Source organism: Pseudopodoces humilis, chromosome 7 (assembly GCF_049639895.1).
Source record: "Pseudopodoces humilis isolate 2021_Gansu_Grassland_sample_001 chromosome 7, ASM4963989v1, whole genome shotgun sequence".
Taxonomy (NCBI): domain Eukaryota; kingdom Metazoa; phylum Chordata; class Aves; order Passeriformes; family Paridae; genus Pseudopodoces; species Pseudopodoces humilis.
In genome coordinates, this window is record NC_142206.1 from 18669491 (window position 1) to 18687762 (window position 18272).

General features: G+C 45.5%; 2 long non-coding RNA genes across 2 annotated transcripts; one reads left to right on the top strand and one right to left on the bottom strand.

Annotated features, from left to right (window-relative positions):
* Nucleotides 1–786: 786 nt before the first annotated feature.
* LOC148183987 (uncharacterized) lies at nucleotides 787–4197 on the bottom strand. The gene is made up of 3 exons (XR_015772983.1): nucleotides 3989–4197; nucleotides 3285–3399; nucleotides 787–1081 (listed from the first exon to the last, which is right to left on the bottom strand). It is a non-coding gene; the product is annotated as an uncharacterized LOC148183987 (long non-coding RNA).
* Nucleotides 4198–4318: 121 nt separating this feature from the next.
* LOC148183988 (uncharacterized) lies at nucleotides 4319–18058 on the top strand. Its single transcript, XR_015773029.1, has 4 exons — nucleotides 4319–4352; nucleotides 9538–9680; nucleotides 9786–9884; nucleotides 15314–18058. It is a non-coding gene; the product is annotated as an uncharacterized LOC148183988 (long non-coding RNA).
* The last annotated feature ends 214 nt before the right edge of the window (nucleotides 18059–18272 follow it).

The window sequence follows — 18272 nt, forward strand, 5'->3', positions numbered from 1 at the left end:
TCTATCATAACTCCATCATATCACAGAGAGTGTGGTTTTATGGACTACAGAAACATCCTTTGTGGGTGTAGCATTTCTCCCTGGTTTTGCTAGGTTAAATGAAGCCTAAAAGGAGCATGGATGGGTGCGATGGATTTGCCTGTGAAACTGGGGACAGTGCTTGCCAACCCAAGCAGTGTTTTCTGTTCTTATGTCCCTTTTCATTCAGTGCTGAACAAACTGGTGTCTGAAGAAAGTGCTGTCCTGCTTTTTGGATGGGACAAAAGTTCTTTACTCAGAACATGAGTAAAGACTCAGTGGTTGATGAAGTGTAAGAGCTGTGCTGGGAAGGGAAGGGGCACTCATTACTACTGGCTGGTATCAATAGCCTGGGGGTATTTTAATGGAGGATGAAAATGCTGCTGGCATTAGGCTTTGTGGAGGCAAATCTTCCACTGGGTTTCTGGAATAGGAGCCCAAATGAAGCCACACATGGGTAAGGGTGCATTTGCCTAGGAGTCAAAGTTCCTCTGAAAAATGTTTTAACCTGGAAACCACAATCATGACAGAGATTTCAAAAGCATCAAAGATCATCTCTGAAGCCTGGGCTGACCCACTGTACAGCCCACCTGCCCTGCCAGAGCAGTGCACCAGAGACTTCCTGCATGCTTCCACCTGTCATCCATAGACTGACCTCAGCAGTGTGGCAGACAGGGAGCAGACTCCTGGGCACAGAAATGTCTCTGGTGGACCTATCCATTCTGCCTGTGATGTGTCTCAGTGTCCCAAAACACTTGGTGAGCAGCTGGTTAGTGGTGAAGTCTTTCTCTCATAGGGACAATGCTTCTGTATCCATCTCCTTCAGAGAGCTGACAACAGTGTCAGATAAATTTTGCTCAGGTTATCATTCCTCATTTTTCAACAGCTGAGAGGCAGAAAAGCTCAGCTATTGTTTTTTTTAAAAAAAGTTGGGTTAGAAAAAGGAGGGTTGAAAAGGGAAATATCTTTTTTAACCAGGTCTAAAAGTATTCATGATGATGGTGATGATGATGATGGTGATGATGATGATGATGATGATGATGATAACCTGCTGATATCCCAGCTGTAAACAACAGGTATAGTATTTGTTAGCAAAGTCAAATCTTATGAGGAGCAGCTGAGGGAGCTGAAGTTCTTTAGTCTGGAGGAAAAGGAGGCTGGCTGGAGCTCATCACACTCTATAACTGCCTGAAAGGAGGGTGTATCTGGGTGGGGGGCATTCTTCTCCCTGGTAACAAGTGATAACACAAGAGGAAATCCAGCCTCAAGCTGCACCAGGGCTGGTTTAGATTGGATATTAGGAAAAAAATACTTCACTGGAAGGGTTATCAAGCACTAGAACAGGCTGCCAAGGAAAGTTGTGAAGTCACCATTCCTGGTGGTATTTAAAAGATATGTACTTGTGGCACTCAGGGACATGGTTTATTGGTGGATTTGGCAGCATTAGCTTTGAACTTGATGATCTCAAGGGTCTTTTCCAACCTACATGATCCTATGATTCTGTGTTTACTGAGATTTAAAATTAACTAGGAGACATCTCTCACAAGGTTGTTAAAGCCTGTGACAACTTTCTGAGAACAGAGAAGTTCCATTTCTAGCATTTCCTCTTTCTAAAATTTACTTTCTTTTTATGGGGAGCTTTATTCTTTACTGCCAGGGAGGTATTGTTTAAGTACTCTACTTTCCCCATAGTCCTAACTCTGAGCCCTCCCTCCCCACCTCAGCATCATGGCACTCTGTTGTATTGTGATGTCCTCTTATCCACTTCTGGTGTCACATTCTGTCACATGAATGGGCTGTTGTGCCACTGCCAAAAATAAATGCTGTGCTGGCTTTTCCTAAATATGTACAGACTCAGCTGGGTCTCCAGGACTTTTTATAGCCCTCCAGCGCAGTCCTATCTTTGGTAGCATCAGCATTTCCATAGCAACTAACTGTGATGTCAAAGCAACTTGGGTTTTTTTTGGTGACAACAGGCAGGAAGCAATGAACTCTTCATAAGCAAAGAGCCAATTTTAATTCAAGTGTCTCTCGTAGTGTCTGCCACCACTGCTGTTTATGGTTCTAATCCTAATTATCTCACTGTTACCTTGCTGTCCCCCATCTGTCACACCCACCTGCTGTATGTTCTTTGCAGTGTGCCCTTCCTTACAGGAATGTGTGTGTATTGTTGAGGAGAAAGGTGTGCTCCATTTAAAACAAGGACAAGCACCAACAGGAATGGAAGAGATATAGCAGCAGCATTTATATACAAGTTTTTGGGTTTTTTTTCTAAACCAAAACTAACAAAAATGGTCAACACCAGCCTTCTCCAACCTTTTCCAGTGGTGGACATATTTCCAGTGAAATGGGTAGGTTGTAGTGATGTGAACTGAGACCTCTGACTATACTTTCCAGGACCTCTTACTGTCATGTTCTCCAGGTGGAAGAATTGTGGATTGATGCATTACACTGACAATTTATAGGGGAAAAAAGGGAACAAACAAGTTTCTGAGTCCCAAAGGCTGCTTGCTAACCCTATCTTAAATGAACCCTCAAGACCACAGATTCTGCCTCAGCCTTGTCCACTTGCAGTACTGCTACTTTGCATGTCCTCTACCCAGAGCACAGCAGGGAACAGTAGGGGATTTAACTTTTAATAGGATCTCTCTGTCTTTATCTGCAGTACTGCATATTCCTTGGACCAAAGATTCACGTGATGGAGACTGACTTGTGGTATTAAGGATTAAGCCTGTAAGAATTTTGATTTGTAGGGCAGACTTCCCCCCCTGCTGAGGGTGGGAGAAACAACACATTGTGACTTAATGCTGCAAAGAGTAGAATTTATCTACTCAGAGCTTTCCTAGACATCATCTGTTTTGTGGGACTGATTGTGTTTTTGCAGTTTAAGTGAAGATATAAGAGTGATTTTTCTATCCACAGGAGTGAATAAGGCTTACCTAATTCTACTTTGGGCATGGAAGAGTCAATGTACTCCTCCCTGCCCAACCTGAATCAACAAATAAATGAGTTTACCTCCTCTTTAATTACAGATAAGTCACTGGCTCATTGGCAGCAGCAAATGCACTGTGGTTTCTCCTGCTTTTAATTCTCGAATATTATTAAACAAATACATATATATAAAAAAGAGCTGAGAGAGAAAAATGAACTACTGACTCCCTGGCCCTGCAGAGGAGACATGTTCACACAAAATCTCATCTGCCTTTACTACATGGGAAGACATAGACAGGGCTCTTACTCTTCTATAAAGTGCCTTGCAGACTTACTTCTTCCCCATCTCACAGGCACTGGCGGGAGCCCTGCATCCTCTGGGATTATGTTGTGTGACCGTGGCAGTGCTGGACCTGGGGCTCCTTGGCCCCAGTGGGTCACAGTGCAGCTCTGCACAGAAAAAGGACATCCCATCACTCAGTGTGCCTAGGGCAGAAGGGTCTCCTGCCTTCTGTACCCATCACAGGGTGACAAGACCATCTGCAGCTCCCATCTCATCCCTGTCTGCTGTGCAGCTGAGCTGTTTGCTGTGCTGAGCTGCCTGCTGGCTCTAGCAGCAGGCAACACACTGCTGCACACAGCCGTGGGATCTGCACAGTCCCACCTCACACCCCCAACCTCCACTCATTCACCTTGGTGCAGCCACTAATCCTGAAACATAATGATGGCCACAAACCTGGCAGGTATTCAATTAGTCATTTAAAAATAAATGCATATAAACTCAGTATCATGATAGTTCCTCCCATAATATAGCCATCACTGTTTGCAAAATGGTACGGTTACAGTTGCTCATTACACACATACTGCAATTTACTTCAGTTTTGCCACCACTTCTCAAAAATTCTATCTGTGGCAAAGTTTTTCAACCAGTATGATGACAATAACAATTATTTTAGGGAAAATCAAACAAGTCAAAACAACAAATACATACTGATACATGTTTTATGACAAAAAATTCCTAGCAGAATATAGATAATACCTTGTGGCTTTAAAATTTGTGCTGATGGGGTCTTGTCTTGAGACCCTGCTGCCCATCCACTCCTATGCCAATAGAGCTGAATAAGCACTTACTCTTTCTGAAAATAACAAATGCATTCATGAGCATACATGTCTTTTACTTTTCTTTTTTTTCTTCTTGTCTGTAATGCTTCCTAGAATCTGAACTGCAAAGGTCAATCAGCTCAGATAACCAGTGTCTCCTCAGGGAAGAGAGCCAGGTAGCTCCCCAATGGGATTTAGAAAAGGAAACACCTGTTGGCACTCAAGCAGCTTTTATTAAACTCCAGCCAGATCTCACCCACTGTGCTGATTTTCTTCACCTGAGACACTACCAACAAGATGAGGTAAATCAATGCCCAAGAAAACTTTATTTCTTCCTATCTCTATGTTTGGCATTTCAATGCTAGTAAGAATATTATTAGGAAGTTGGGGTTTCTCTCTGTCACTGCAGTGTGATTTCATGCACTCACCAGCACATTCAGGTTTATGAACTTCACGCAGAGCCTGGTCTTTAGTAATCCCTCCATACTTTGTTCTTTCAGTTAAAATTTTTTAATTAAATATTAACAGTCTTAAGTAGCAAAGAAGAATTAAAAGCAACAGAAATAACCCAGCCTAAACAAAATCACCTGCTCCTGCTTTTTGGCTTGCATTGTGATTTTTGCAACTGCTCTGCGTATCACTTCCTGCATGGAGTTTTCTTAGCAACAGTGTTAACAATTGGCCAGGTCTAGACCCTAACATTAACTCATGTTTTGGTTCATATGCAGTGTCAAAAAAAGGAATGCTTCTTGGTAAACCAAGATAAAGAATATTGAAATTTTAAATGCCCAAACTTCCTCTACAAGAATTAGCTGAACCTGACTAACGCTACCTAGTGACCTCCCTTTTTTGTCATGGTATGAGTATAATATGGGATTGTAGCATAACCTGCATCTGGCCAATGAGTAGCTGGTTGTTTTGTGACAGGCCACAAACAATCCTAACCCTATATATTTGTAGAGGTGCTGAAATTTAATCAATTTACTCAGCAAAATTTTGTTCACTTGTTCAGTTAGCAAAACTGATTACAATCATGATTTGATGGCTGTACTAGGTAAAGGCTCCAAGTCCTGAATGTTTGGAAATTAATTCAGTCCTGAATGTTTGGAAACCTGGAGAGAAAAAGGGGGAAAACATAAATTTGAAAAATTATCCTACCTCTGAGACCTTCTCTATGTTGAAAGGAAGTCCATGATTATTTCTACTGGCAGAAGAAAGGCAAGTTGCAAATGTGATTTGGTAAAAGAAGAGAGCTTGTGGTGCCCTGGGGTCTATTACATAGGAGCTATGGCTGCTACACTTGTTATATAAAGCTGACTGAGACAAGGAGGGAGTTAGAACAAATGTCTCCAACATATTCAAGTACATGCCATTTGTGTTACTGGTATTTCCCCTCTTCTCAGCTTGTGCCTGCACGCCTGTACAACACAGAACCCAAACACCACTTTTCTGTCCTTTCCCTTGGAAATGCTCAGTGCTGCACAGCCAGTTGTTCCAGAGAAGCAACACAACAAGCACATCTCCCTCTGCTTACCCTGCACCTGGAGGGAAACCAAGCCAGACTCCATGCAGGAGGTGTCTGGCACCTGGTTCCTGTGTGGCGTGGATCCTGTGTTCACATTTCCCCTCTATGGGCTCACTAACACAAGGTGTCTGGATACACAAGTGTAGTCCTGCTTCTGAGACTTGCCTGAGCTGTGGGAAACCAAGACAGTGAGTTGGCAGTAGCCTTGCTCTTTGCCATACAGTTTGTTCTTCCAGAGGCAGCAGGGAATGGCCCTCTCAGACCCTGCTGAGGTGATGCACAGGGAAACAAACAGGGCGCATGGAAGAGCTCAGATTTCACCTGTAAGGTGAAGGTGGATGTTGTGCCTCCTCTGGTTCCTAATCCGTGAGGGTCCTGTCTTGACAGCACTGCCTTTTTTGAATGAGGTCTATGAAGCCTCTTCTGAGAAATTGCTTTGCCCATCTGTGAGGGGGCAGCTTCTGCCTTGCAGTGAGGGACAAGGTACTTCAGTCACAAAGAAACGGAGGTGATGTGTGACACCAGTGTTTATATGCTGCTGATGAAGCAAGGAAGGTCTATCTGCTTTTGGAGCTGCTTTGTTACATTTAGATTTTTAGTTTAGTTTCCCTAAAATAAGAGGCAGCAGGGAGGACATACTGTCCTCTGCCTACAAACCTTTTCCAGATGCCAGAATGCTCCAAGGGGCTAAGACACCCAGGAGAACAGGTTCTTCCAGCAGGCTGAGAGAAAAGCATATTCCTAGTGATTCCAAATGGTTAGCATTCAGAAACTGGTTCTGATCTCACTGGAAGCTCTTTGTGCATGTGCTGTGGGGAGGACTTTCCCTGCTCCCTTCCAGTTTTATAATCCCCTGAGCCTGTTAGTAAAAAGAAGCCACAAGAGAGAGAGTTGTTGCAGTGAAATACAGCAAAAAACTTCCCCAAAAGACAATATTTATCCAAGGCAATAAGCAGGAGCTTCCTTATTTTGCAGAGCTATCAGTTTTACACCTCTCCAGCTTTAACATTTATTTCCAGGCTGCACAAGCCAGCGTGACCTGTCATTGTTTGCTTAGAGAGATTGTTTTGCCTTCCAGCAAAAGTACCAGTTATTGTTAATTCTCTTTTACTGTTAAAGAGAGAACTCTGCTTGAGGGAAGCCTGATACTGAAGGCTGTGAGACTCTCCCATCTCTCTGAGGAGCTTCCTCCACACACTTGTATGGATACACAATCCTCCTCCTTCCCTGGCTTCCTTTCCTCTGACCCAGAGCCTCTTTTCCATCCCAAAGAACAATGGGGTGTCACCTGTAGATAGGAAGTTACCCTACAGATGGGATGTCCTTGTAAACCCCCTCCTGGTTGTCCTGCTAAGGTGACCATGCTCTTGCCCTGGCCTCTGTGTGTGAGGAGCGCTGTGGCTGGCAGATTTCTGGATGAGTTTTTTCCACCACCTCTGAAATAATCCAGTGATTGTGTGCTGGAGAATGAAAGCAGAATGGCAGTGATGGCAAGACTGATCATGCTGGGTTGGATACACATGCAAGCTGACAGTCCAGCCACAGGATCAGAGCAGGAAGACACGATGGCTGTGGATTTGAGCACTGAGGTGTGTGAAAGGCATGAAAGGAAATGGTTACTGACTAGAGACAATCCAGAAGCTCTGAGTGAGGCCTCCACCTCCACATTACCCATCTTTATTATGGAAGTGCCTGGAGAACTCAACCTTTTTTGTGGGAGTGGAGCCAAGTAAGGAATCCCACCGTTCCTTCTGGAGAAGTTCAGAGGTCTCTCCACAGCTACACATCCTTGGCCCCATGAAAGCTGGGACAAACCTGAATATCATCTCTTGTTTATTCCAGGACTCCCTTAGGATAAAGTAAGTTGCTGCATTTTCTCACCCTCTAAAGGAATTTCTGTGTATGGCAGAACAAGGGAGGAATCTGCCAGTCTGTATCCACAAGGCTGGGCAAAGAAAGGCACAAAGCCTTTTCTTGTGGTCCACTGATTGGAAAGGAAAAACCCAGGAAAATATCTTCCAGCTGCTTTTGTTCACTCATGGCTTCTAAGCAAGAAATTTTGTTCCTCAGGGCACAAGGAAGGTTGGGTATATTCTCCTCAGAGCCCGACCCCACATCAAGCACAAAGAAATTATTTCCCAATACTGTCTCCCTCTTCACAGCTGATTTCAAGGGCAGATCTTGGGCTTTTCTTCAGGCACTGAGGATGTGGCAAGGCTGCTTGCCTAGTAAGACACAAGGTCTCAGGCTGGTTGTCTCTGGTCCAAGCCCTATGGAGCTGCTGACATCCCTGCATTTCAGATTTTGTACTGAACAGCTCCAATCCACAGATTGTGAATGACTCAAATGCTCTTCATCAGCAGTTGTTGAATCTTTCCTTTTTACTTTCCAGGAAGGGGGAAGAGACTGATTTATTCACTTTGCTGGGGTGGCAAAGGACAGAAACAAACTGTAAAAAGGAACATCATATTCCAACATTATTCAAATCCTGAGGTTTACTGCATGCAATCTGCCCTTCCAGGATTTCAGCCCTCTCATGAGTGGTATCTTAATTTGCATCCAATTACGAATAAAGTGTGCACTATTTAACTTTCTAAGGGAACTCTCACAAACTGACATGTGAGATGCTTCTCATAGCTTAATGATAAACTGGTTGCAGAAAGCTACTGCAACTCTGTGTGTGTGGTTGTATCACTGCTTTTCAGAGAGCTCAGACTGCTCATCTTTGTCACATGTTCCATGCTGCAAACTTCTCAGGGAGATTTTCATTCTGTTGGAGAGTGAAAAAAGGGGAAAGGAGAGAGTGAGAAGTAAATCTTTTAAAAGGAATGTCATGCAAAGCCCCCTCACTGTGGTGCTGGAGTCCTGAGCGAAGTTTTGTTACTAATATTTCCTTTTACTATGATGATGATTAGGAGTATCAACGATTTTACTGGGTATGGTGCAAACATTATAAATTGCCTCTCCCAGCCTCTCAAATAACCAGTAATCTAACAGTCTGATGTCAGCAAATCTGAAACCATCAAGTGGCTGGGAATTTATCACCCCAGAGAGAAAGAGAGCACTGATCACCTCCCCCACATGCTCAAGCCTTTCACAGTCCCCTATGCAGTGTCTTCTTTTTCCTTTAGGAAAACAGAGCAAACCAAAGGTCTATGCCATGACCCAGGATTCTGTAGGTCCTGAGACTCCAGGGACTGTTGGTAGGGAGCTGAGCCTGGTCTGTGGAAGGCTTGCAGCAAGTGGTATTTTGCATCTAGGCAGCCTTCATTTCAGAGTGGGTTCATCTGTCCAGAGCTGTGTATCCTGCCAGCCCAGCCTTTTAAAAGCCTTTATTAAACAAATTCCAAAGGGATGCTGCCAGGACACCACAATCAGCACTGCTAAGATTTTTTAAAAATCACTCCACTGCCATTGTTTGAAGGGTATTTTCTATTTCTGCTATTCTTTTTGCTGAGAGGTGGTGACAGCCATGGAGAGATGCATTTGTAAACATGCATAATTCTCTCCCGACTAAGGCCAAGACAATACCCTTTCCTTATCTCAGACAGCAGTTGAATTAATGGTGATGTCAGTCAAAGGATTCTTGATTTTGTTGATTCCTCTCTAGTTCAGTCACCAGCCTCAAAGGAGGATATGGGGTTCAAAATGGTCATGTGGCCAATAGTTTTTACAAAATTTTCGTGTGTCATGCTGATATGATTGACTTTTGCAAACAGCCAGTTTCCCAGTTCTCCAGTAAAAAAGTCTCAGTTCTTTCCCTGCTTTAGATAATCATATTTTAGTCTCTGGGGAGCTGGTAGGCCCAAATTCTGGAGCAAATGCTAATTAAATAGTTGTATTACAGCCACACAGGACTGGTAACAAAATGCAACAGCTGTGTGAAAATTTTTCCCCCTTCAGTGCTGAACCTGGTGAGCTGAACAAAACTTCCTGCATCCCCCATTCCCTCCCTTATGCAGGTGGTTTGCACAGTGCAAAGCACCATGTGGGCCTTGGGTTCTGACCATGTTGGAGCACAACAAACAAGGGGGAATGAAGCTGCCCTTCTGACAAGCAAGAAAAGATGCCTCATCCTCAAACAACTCTATCCCACTCCTGAGAGGTCAGCTCACCATGGAAAAAGGGGATGTGCTCCTTTGGGTGATGGGAAAGGCTTAAATCAGTTGAAAAAATGAGGCCTGAAAACTTGTCCTTTTTTCTTTTTTAGGAATGAGGAATGAAGTATTTTTTCCTCAGCTTGGTCTTTTTTCATTACAAATGAAGCCAGGTATGACCTGGCTTTTCCTCTGAAGTGATGCGGAAATGGGTGAGTTAATACCATTGTAACATGATAAATGTTAAAGAGAATTAATTTGAAGGGGATTGATGAGAAAAAAAGATACAACCATATTTTCTTTTGTCAACACTTAATCAATTCATATTTTCAACAAAGAGCTGGGAGAATAAGACTCTGAAAGGAGGTCTCAAGCTATCCAGAACCATGGGGGGATCTCCCACCACTCCTGCTGTGCCTGTGGCTCCATGTGCCTCTGTTACTTGGTCATTTTATTTGGGTGCTGCAGCTGGAACACTTCACAGATGTCTGAGGCTGTCAGACTCAAAGATGCCCTAGTGAAGCTAGAGCACTCAGTTCTAACACCCCTTGGCATTTCCAGCAGCTTATTTGAGTGCAGCAGATACTTTTAGCAAGATTAGAGGCTCTGAGGTCAATCTAAAACGTGCAGGGACCTCCTAACAAAACAGCATCTGTAGATGCAGCTGACACCTCAACTCAAAACAAAACAGCAGTTTGTAGCTTCTGGTAAGCAGCATCCCTATAGGAGAAAGGCAATTTCATCCTCCTGCCTGGCTGAATGATGTAACTAAAACAATCCAGCTCTTGTGAAGTGTCCTTTACCAATACAGAAGCAGTGTGGGCTCTCAGTGCCCACTTCTCCCATAGTGTCTCATTTCTGACTGACAGACAAATCTTGCTGTACTTTCAGCTCTCCCCCTCATGGGCCTGTTGCTCTCATAAACTACCCTGGCTTTGCACTTGTGTCCTGTGCTTTATGGCACAGTTTGACACTCACTGGTTGCTTTACACTCTCCTGCCTACCCCTACAGTGTATAGCAGGACAGGACTGAAGGGCCAAGGATGTAAATGGGGCTCCCAGGTCTGTGGACAGAGGTTGTGTGTGGGGCTTGGTTGAATCAATTAAAATCTATAGCTGTCACTCTACAGCTATCTGAAAGGAGGTTGTGGGGAGCTGGGGGCCAGTCTCTTCTCCCTGGTAACCAACGACAGGACAAGAGGAAATAGTCTCAAGTTGTGCAGGGGAGGATTAAATTAGGTATTAAGAAAAACTTCTTCACTGAAAGGGGTCAGGTGTTGAAAGAGACTGCCCAGGGAATACTTGGAATCATTATCCCTGTAAGTGTTCAAAGGGCATGTGGATGTGGCAACTGGGGATATGGTTTAGTGGAGAACATGGCAGGTGCTGGGTGAATGGTTGGACTTGACAGTCTTAGATGTCTTCTTCAACCATGATAATTCTGTGTCCTCCAGGCCCTGACACAGCTGCAAAGGAGCAGTTGTAAAAGTTGTGAGTGAGTCTTGGGTACAGTGAGAGCCTCCAAGACACTTGTGCCTAGCAGTGGGCAATTGCAGACACATGAAGAAGAGCCCAAGAACAGATTGAGGCCAGAGTCACAGCCTCCACCATGGTTTCTGTATTTTATGGTGCCTTTGTCTTGCCCTGAATCTGTCCATTCTTTCCTGTCCAGAATCCAACACATCCTGCTGTGGGCAGTTCTGCAGTGTCACTACACATCATGGGAAAAGCTCCTGTTCCCCCTGAACATTATGAATCTGTTGTCTCTTGCCTTTGTCTGAGCATTTTTATCGGAGGAGGCAGAAGTTAGTTATCTTTGCTAATTTCTTCTATGCCATCTGAACTACTGATTTCATTATTTCAATGGGCACAGAATGGCTGAAGGCTACAAACTCTGTGTACTTGAACATGTCAGAAAACATGCAGTGGATTAGTAGCAGACTCTGTCTTCTCTCTACCTTTGAATGAGTTGATTTTTAGTAACTTGATGGCATAGAGGGAAAGGGATGAAGGTACCCAGACATGCTTCTCTCTGGTATTGCAACTACTAGACTCTTTCAGACAAAAGAGAGCTAACAGCACTGTGAAACCATGGCCTCTCTTGCCTTATCCCAGCCTGGCTGGTTGCCAGGCCAGCTAGGCAGATGAAATCCCACTGCATCTCATTGCTTGCTATGACCTGATGCTGAAAAATGCACTTTTCCAGTCCATGTTCTTGTGTGCCACCCATCTCCTGAGCCATAGAAATTCAGTTTGAGACAGGGAATGACATTCAGCTGTGCTCTTATCTCCTACACAAAAATGAGTATTTCTTTATAAGTCTGTTTTTTAAAAAAAGTCAGGGCCTCGGGAAAACAATCCGTCCTGCCCCTAAAATACTGGGATATACAAACACTGAGACCTTGGCCTCAGTGTTAAAGGTCACTGGAATAAGCTGCACCTCTCTGCTCTCTCTCCAGTTGCTTATTCTTTCAATTCTGCCCTTCAACTCTGAATGTGTCCCTGGATATTATTCCTTCAGACAGCCGGTCCCCAGCAGCTTAGAGGATACTCCTGCATCCACAAGAGCAGCTGGATCTCCTCTGCATGCCTGCAAGGCTAAAACCCGATGATTATTTCATGGGAAAAGATGGGAGGGAGAGACCCGGATAGCCAGAGCAGACTAGCTTAACCCCTACGCTGCTGGATCTCCTACCCCGCTGTTGTGCCGGTGATCTGGCAGAGTGTGGGCAGGTTGGGACACACCCAGGTGCTGCCTGGATGCCCTCACTTTTGAAAGAATGATTGGTAGAAGGGAAAGAGGTGAGGTAGTACCAAGCAGGGGAAAGAAATGCAGCTTAAAAATAACACATCACCTGCAGGTTTTGAGGAGAGACAGCAGAGAGGAGCTGGGAGATGCTGCTGCATTCCTTGGCAAGGGGAAAACCACCAGGGCTGGGTATCCTTTCTGAAATGGTCATGTTGTAGTCGCACTGGGCTTTTTCTCACCTGGAATCATTTTCTACTTTCAGAGGAAACAGCATTATTGCTCTTAAAGGCTCAGGCTGATATTGAGAGTGAGCCAAAAAAGCCATTCTTTGAGGAAGGCCCCTGGGTGCCCTGCAGATGGTGAGCACAACCAGTAGCTTGCAGTGGGTGAGGAGAAGTGGGCAGGTGGTGGCACAGTTCCCTAGAAGAGAAGCCCCTCTGTTCTTCCCCTCAAAGCCTCCTGCCGTAGCTGGAACCTTCAGTCCTCTCCAGAGCTCTGCCTGATCCAGAGGCCTTTGCCAGGCCTTCTGCCTTGCTTTGGTGAGCAGGAAAATCCCTCAGGGAGTATTTGCTCTTTTACTCCTTCAGCTTGGCTGTCTGCTGGGCTTGGTTCCATCCTCAGCCCCAGCTGCTCTGCAGCTCCAAGCTGGACCCCATTCCTTCCTTCCTTCCTTCCTTCCCCACACCCCCACCCCTTACAGCACGACCCTCCAGCTGTGCCTTTGCCAGAGTGCAAGTGCAGGCTCTCAAAAACATCCCTGATGCTTTGCAAGGAGACTCGGGGATTATTTGCAATGCCCTCCTGCCCAGATCACTCCAGCTCTTGCTCCCAAATATTTCTGTTTACTGCTGTTCAGCACCTCTTGAGTGCAGCTAGTGCGTGGTGAGGCATGTGAGCTCCTCGGTGTACCCCAAGCAGGGAAAAGCAGTCTTACACCCCATTTGCAAATGAGGACTTTCCACCCCCCCAGTGAGAGCCCTACCGCTCCTCCCGTACTCGGGGGGAAGGCTGCCTTGCTGGGCACAGACACGTCCCTGCAGGACAGGGGAGGATGAACTGCAGATCCCTCGGCACGGTTCCCTCCTCCTCCCCTGCCAGCAGCATCAGCCTGACGGAACTTTGAGCCGAGCTGTCACAATGTGAGTGGGAAGTGGCAGCACAAAGGGACTCGCAGCCCGTATGGATCTGCCCACCATCCTGGCTCCCTTCGTGCCCAGGCTGTGCCTTGCTTCCCGCAGCCACTGGCAGGAGGCAGGTGGAGAGAGAGGGATGCAGAGGGGACAGTGCCCCACGGTGTGTGCTGTGTGACCCCACACCCAAGAGCCTCAGAGCAGCAGCTGCTCCGTGCTGCACCCACCACCAGCGTGTTTTACGCCATGGCTCTGGGTTGAAACCAGCTCGGTATCGGGGTGTGCGTGAGGAGAAATGTGTCCTTGGGATAACACCCCACAAAAGATGTTAGAAGGCCGCTTGCCCCTCCTTGAAGAGAAGTTTCAGCATGTCTCGCTCTGATCTCTCTGCCGTCCACTTCATCCCGAGTTCGCTGCACTTGGTGGAAGCAGTTCAGTCAGCTTTGGATTGCATCTGTGTCAGCAGGGAACAGCAAAGCCTGCCAGCTGAGGTGGGAGATGCCAGCAAAGCAGTGGCGCCCTCTCCTGCCGCATCCTTCCTTTTCGGTTTGCAGTCAAGTCCTCGCTGTCTTTGCAGGGTTTGGTGGGATAAAATATCCGCCGTCTCTCCCCCACCCCGGGAAAGCAAAACTTAGCGCATCCTCCCGGAGACTTCTTTCACAGCAGTTTGCAAGCCACCACTCTTAGGTACGGTTTGGCAGCTTTCCCCCTTTTGCATCTCATTTCCATCTAACAGTCTTTAAATTCGTGCAGACTCATTTATTTCCTTTGTCACGTGCTCCTGACATGAGAATTCCTGGCTCCTAGATTGGTTTGAGGTCTGAGCAGATCCTGTGCTCACCTATCCTGCCCCAGCAGTCCTTAGGTGGCAGCTGGGCTCTTTCTACCTGCAGCACACCCTGGGCTTTGTTTGCAGCTGCCTGGTACATGGAGCTGTACAAATCTGTACTGGTGTGCAGTGGAAAGGGAGAGGTCTGATTCCTTTGGTACAGGGCTTGTAATTCCAGCAGTGGGGTCCTGCAGCAATGAATCAGTCTCAGACTGACACAAATGGACCCTTGCCCTGCAAACTCAGGTGTAAGAAATGAATTTGCAAGGGGATTTTTAATCTATATAGACACCATTTGAGATAGTATTAATTATTTCACAGAAAATGATCAGGTTTAAAGGGGAGAGAAGACATTTTGTCATTGACTGTAGTAGTTATAAAATGTGATGCAGGTTTGGAGGCTGAGATTGGTTTATTTCCACACAGATCTCATGTGTGAATACAGAACACTGCAGTGAAAGAAACATGCACATTACTCTGCATATGATTCCCCAGTGAGGTGCCTCTCTGTTTAGGCAGAGTTTTCCAGCAGTCAGTCGTCCTTCATAAGCTGAGCAGCAAATGCTGCAACCCAAGATGCTCGGAAAGTTGTCTATTATTGTAGCTTTTGCCATTAGTGAAAACTTCCAGCTTAAGAGGGAGTGGCAATAGCTATAGCATGGTACTAAAGGCAGAGGTTCCAGTAGCAAATGATGAAGCCTAAGAAAACTCTGCAAGCTTGAGATCATGGGAAATATAGGAATCACTGACCCTGTATAGTCTGCACACTTTCTTCTGCCAGCTGATGCTAAATCTACATTTGTTTTGAACAGCAGAGAGGGAAGAGGTTGGCTGGCAAAGGGTAGAGTCAGGATGTCCACTGATCTGTGTCCTTGCTCTGAAGTTTGACAGTGCTGTTGGAGACCTTCAAGCCATTCTGTTTTCCTTTGGCAGCCACTGCAGTCCAGCCCTGAGGGAGGACCTTGCTAGCTGATTTGGAATGTGGTTTTTGCATTGATGCTGACTCAGACGGTTTACAAAGGTAAATTCTGAACCTCATCTACCTGCTATTGTTTCCTGAGATGTCTGGGGAGTCAGAGCATGGGAGCAGACCATTTGTCATCCCCAAATCAAAAGAAATATTTGAAAAGTTCACTTGGAAACACAAATGGTCATTGGCTAGGGGTCAAATCTGGGACTCTCTTACACTTGAATAACCCCATATGGAATGGTATTGGCAGGAGCCAGCACCCTCTAGGGCATACAGACATGCTGCATTATGCATCTGAAATGCATGGCCGTGCATGAAGACTGCCAGAGTCAGCAAGAAACAGCTGCAAAAGAAGCACCAGATTTTGATGTAATATGTACTGCCTTCCACTGGATCAGAAACAAAATCTGTGGGGAAGAGGGAGAGCTGTCCATTCAGGCAACCTAGCTTTCTATGGTAAAACGGTCACTTCTTCTGCCAGCCTTCAGCAAAGGATTAGATCCCCTCAGCAAAATGACACCCCACAACCTACACCCAAGGAACACCCACCAAGGACACAAGCTGCAAAGCAGAGTAAAATTTCTAAATCCCTGTTGGATTTGGGGCTTTCAGCCCTGCTATGTCACTGTGAGCCCAGGAATTGCCAAGGAGAACAAATATTTTCTAATATGATGACCCAGAGGGGGTTAATTACATATCAATTCACTCTGTTCTGCTCAGCCATTGAAAGTTGTTGGATACTGATAGAGTGATAAAAGGCTGAGCTCAGCTGTCACTCGGTGGTGAAGCAGGGCTGGTGCCCTTTGGCAGTGGTAGTGGAACAAATAGGTTGGGAGGAGGTGTTCTACCTGCCTGGTGAGAATCTGGCTGGAAGAAGTGGCTTTAAGGTTCATATTCCTCCAGGGAGAGTGAAGCTGGGGAATGGAGAGTGTGGCCATAAGCATAATATGTGCTAGTTCAATGTTAAACATCTTGAAATACTCTGGGTTTGTTTTTCCTAAAAACACAGCACTCTGCTGGTTACTGTAGGCTGCAAGGTACACTTGCTCTTAGGCTTTTTTCTCTGATCCTAAGCATTATAAATCTGTCTTATTGCTAGTGGGTGAAAGCTCAGGTATCTAAATCACTATTATGAAACTGGAAATACACCATCTGAAAGCTGTATTTCATGACTGCAAAATAGCCAGAGTTGACAATGCTGCAGATAGCTCAGGTCCAATACATCTGAATTAATTTACAAAGGTTCCTCTCCTGCATTTCCTCCTCCTAAAGGCTCCTGACTGCTCTGATGTGGGTGATCTTGATTAATAATGCAGAGATGTGTGAGAAGGCAAAAGCAGCATCAATCCCTAGAGGCAGTTCAATAAAGCAACAAATGGTTTTCTCCTGAGGTGTGTATTTATCCTGATGGTGCTGTGATGAGACAGATAAAAAGCTATGTAGGAAGGCTGGTTCTGGTGACTCCTGGAGCAACAGGCATTTTGCATGGCTCCCTTCTGCCTCAAGACAGATTACAGGTTTGGGTCTCCTCTTCCTCAGCAGAAGTACTCATGAGATCCTGGCTCCTTACAGTCTCAGCTCCTGAGAGCTCAGAGAACATAAACATTCTGTCCCAGCTGCTCTGGAGACTATAACTTTAAACTTCACTTCCAGGGGGAGCCAGAGTAGCAAATAAGTAGTCGAGGATTAAACAGAAGTGATTGGAATGGGGACCTCTTCTGTGTCAGTTCTGTGGCTGCTTTACCAGAGTGGCACAACATGCATGGAGAGGCTTGGGATTAGCAGACGTAGTTTAAATGTCCTTGCTATGGTAGTTTATATAAGATGCATGATATCCTATTGGATGAAATGATGCCCTGATTAGCTCACTCCCCTGTTTTCTATTCACATTGCTCAGATGTGTTTCAGTGCTGATAGAGGTGGCAATGTAGTAATATAGGTTCTCAGTGTGGATAAAATGGCATTGCTTTGTTTCCTTCAGAAAATCAGTTCATCTTCTCACACACAGGTCTAGACTAGGATTTTCCTATTCTCTCCTGTCCCTTTGTTCAAGGGAACAAACCCTTGAACCACCACCAATGTAACTCTGCTCTGTCTTCCTGCATCTTACTGGCAGGAGCTGGTCCAACCAGCCACCACTCAACACCCTCCTGACATGCTTGTTCAGACAGCGCTGCTGCTCTCGGCTCCTCAGTAACATGCTGGGAGCCCATTATTCCAAGGCCTTTTTGACTCTGGGCTCTACCACCAGCTTTAAGATTGCAGCACCTCCTGGGGGGCTGAGAATAAACGGGCTGTGTATGTGTTGATCAGTACTGGGTATGTGGCCTGCAGCAAGGCATGCAGGCAAAATGGAAATACCTGAGAAGCAACATTACCAGAATGTCCAGAGGGACAGACTCTGATGGCACACATGCACCTCCACACTCAGACAAGTACCCTCTGTGCATGCAGTGACAAATGAAACTTAACATGAACCAAAGGAAAAATGCAGCTCGGCAACTCAAACCCTCGGCAGAAAGAAACCAATGTGAAAGCACATCTGCAAAAAATATGGCAAATTAACAACCTTATTCATTAACAAATTCTCTTGTGATGAGTAATGTCTCCTGGCACCTAGCAAGCAGTCAACCTCAAGCTAGCAGAAGTCAGGAAGGATGTTGAATAATCCTGTTTTTTGCATCAGGTGACCATTCTGAATGCATGTGTCCTCCCTAGCTCTTTTAGAGGCTCTAGCCCTTTCAAAGGGAATGCTGCAAGCTGCAGTTGCAATCCATGAATATGACCCCTGAAATGTAGTTATTTCTTTCAGGAGTCCTGGCCCTCTTTTGCAGGATCTCCAGTTTTCACTTCCCTTTCTGCTCTCTAACCTATTAAACCAGAGAGATAATATGTTACTGTAAGTAAGTTAGAAACTACTAA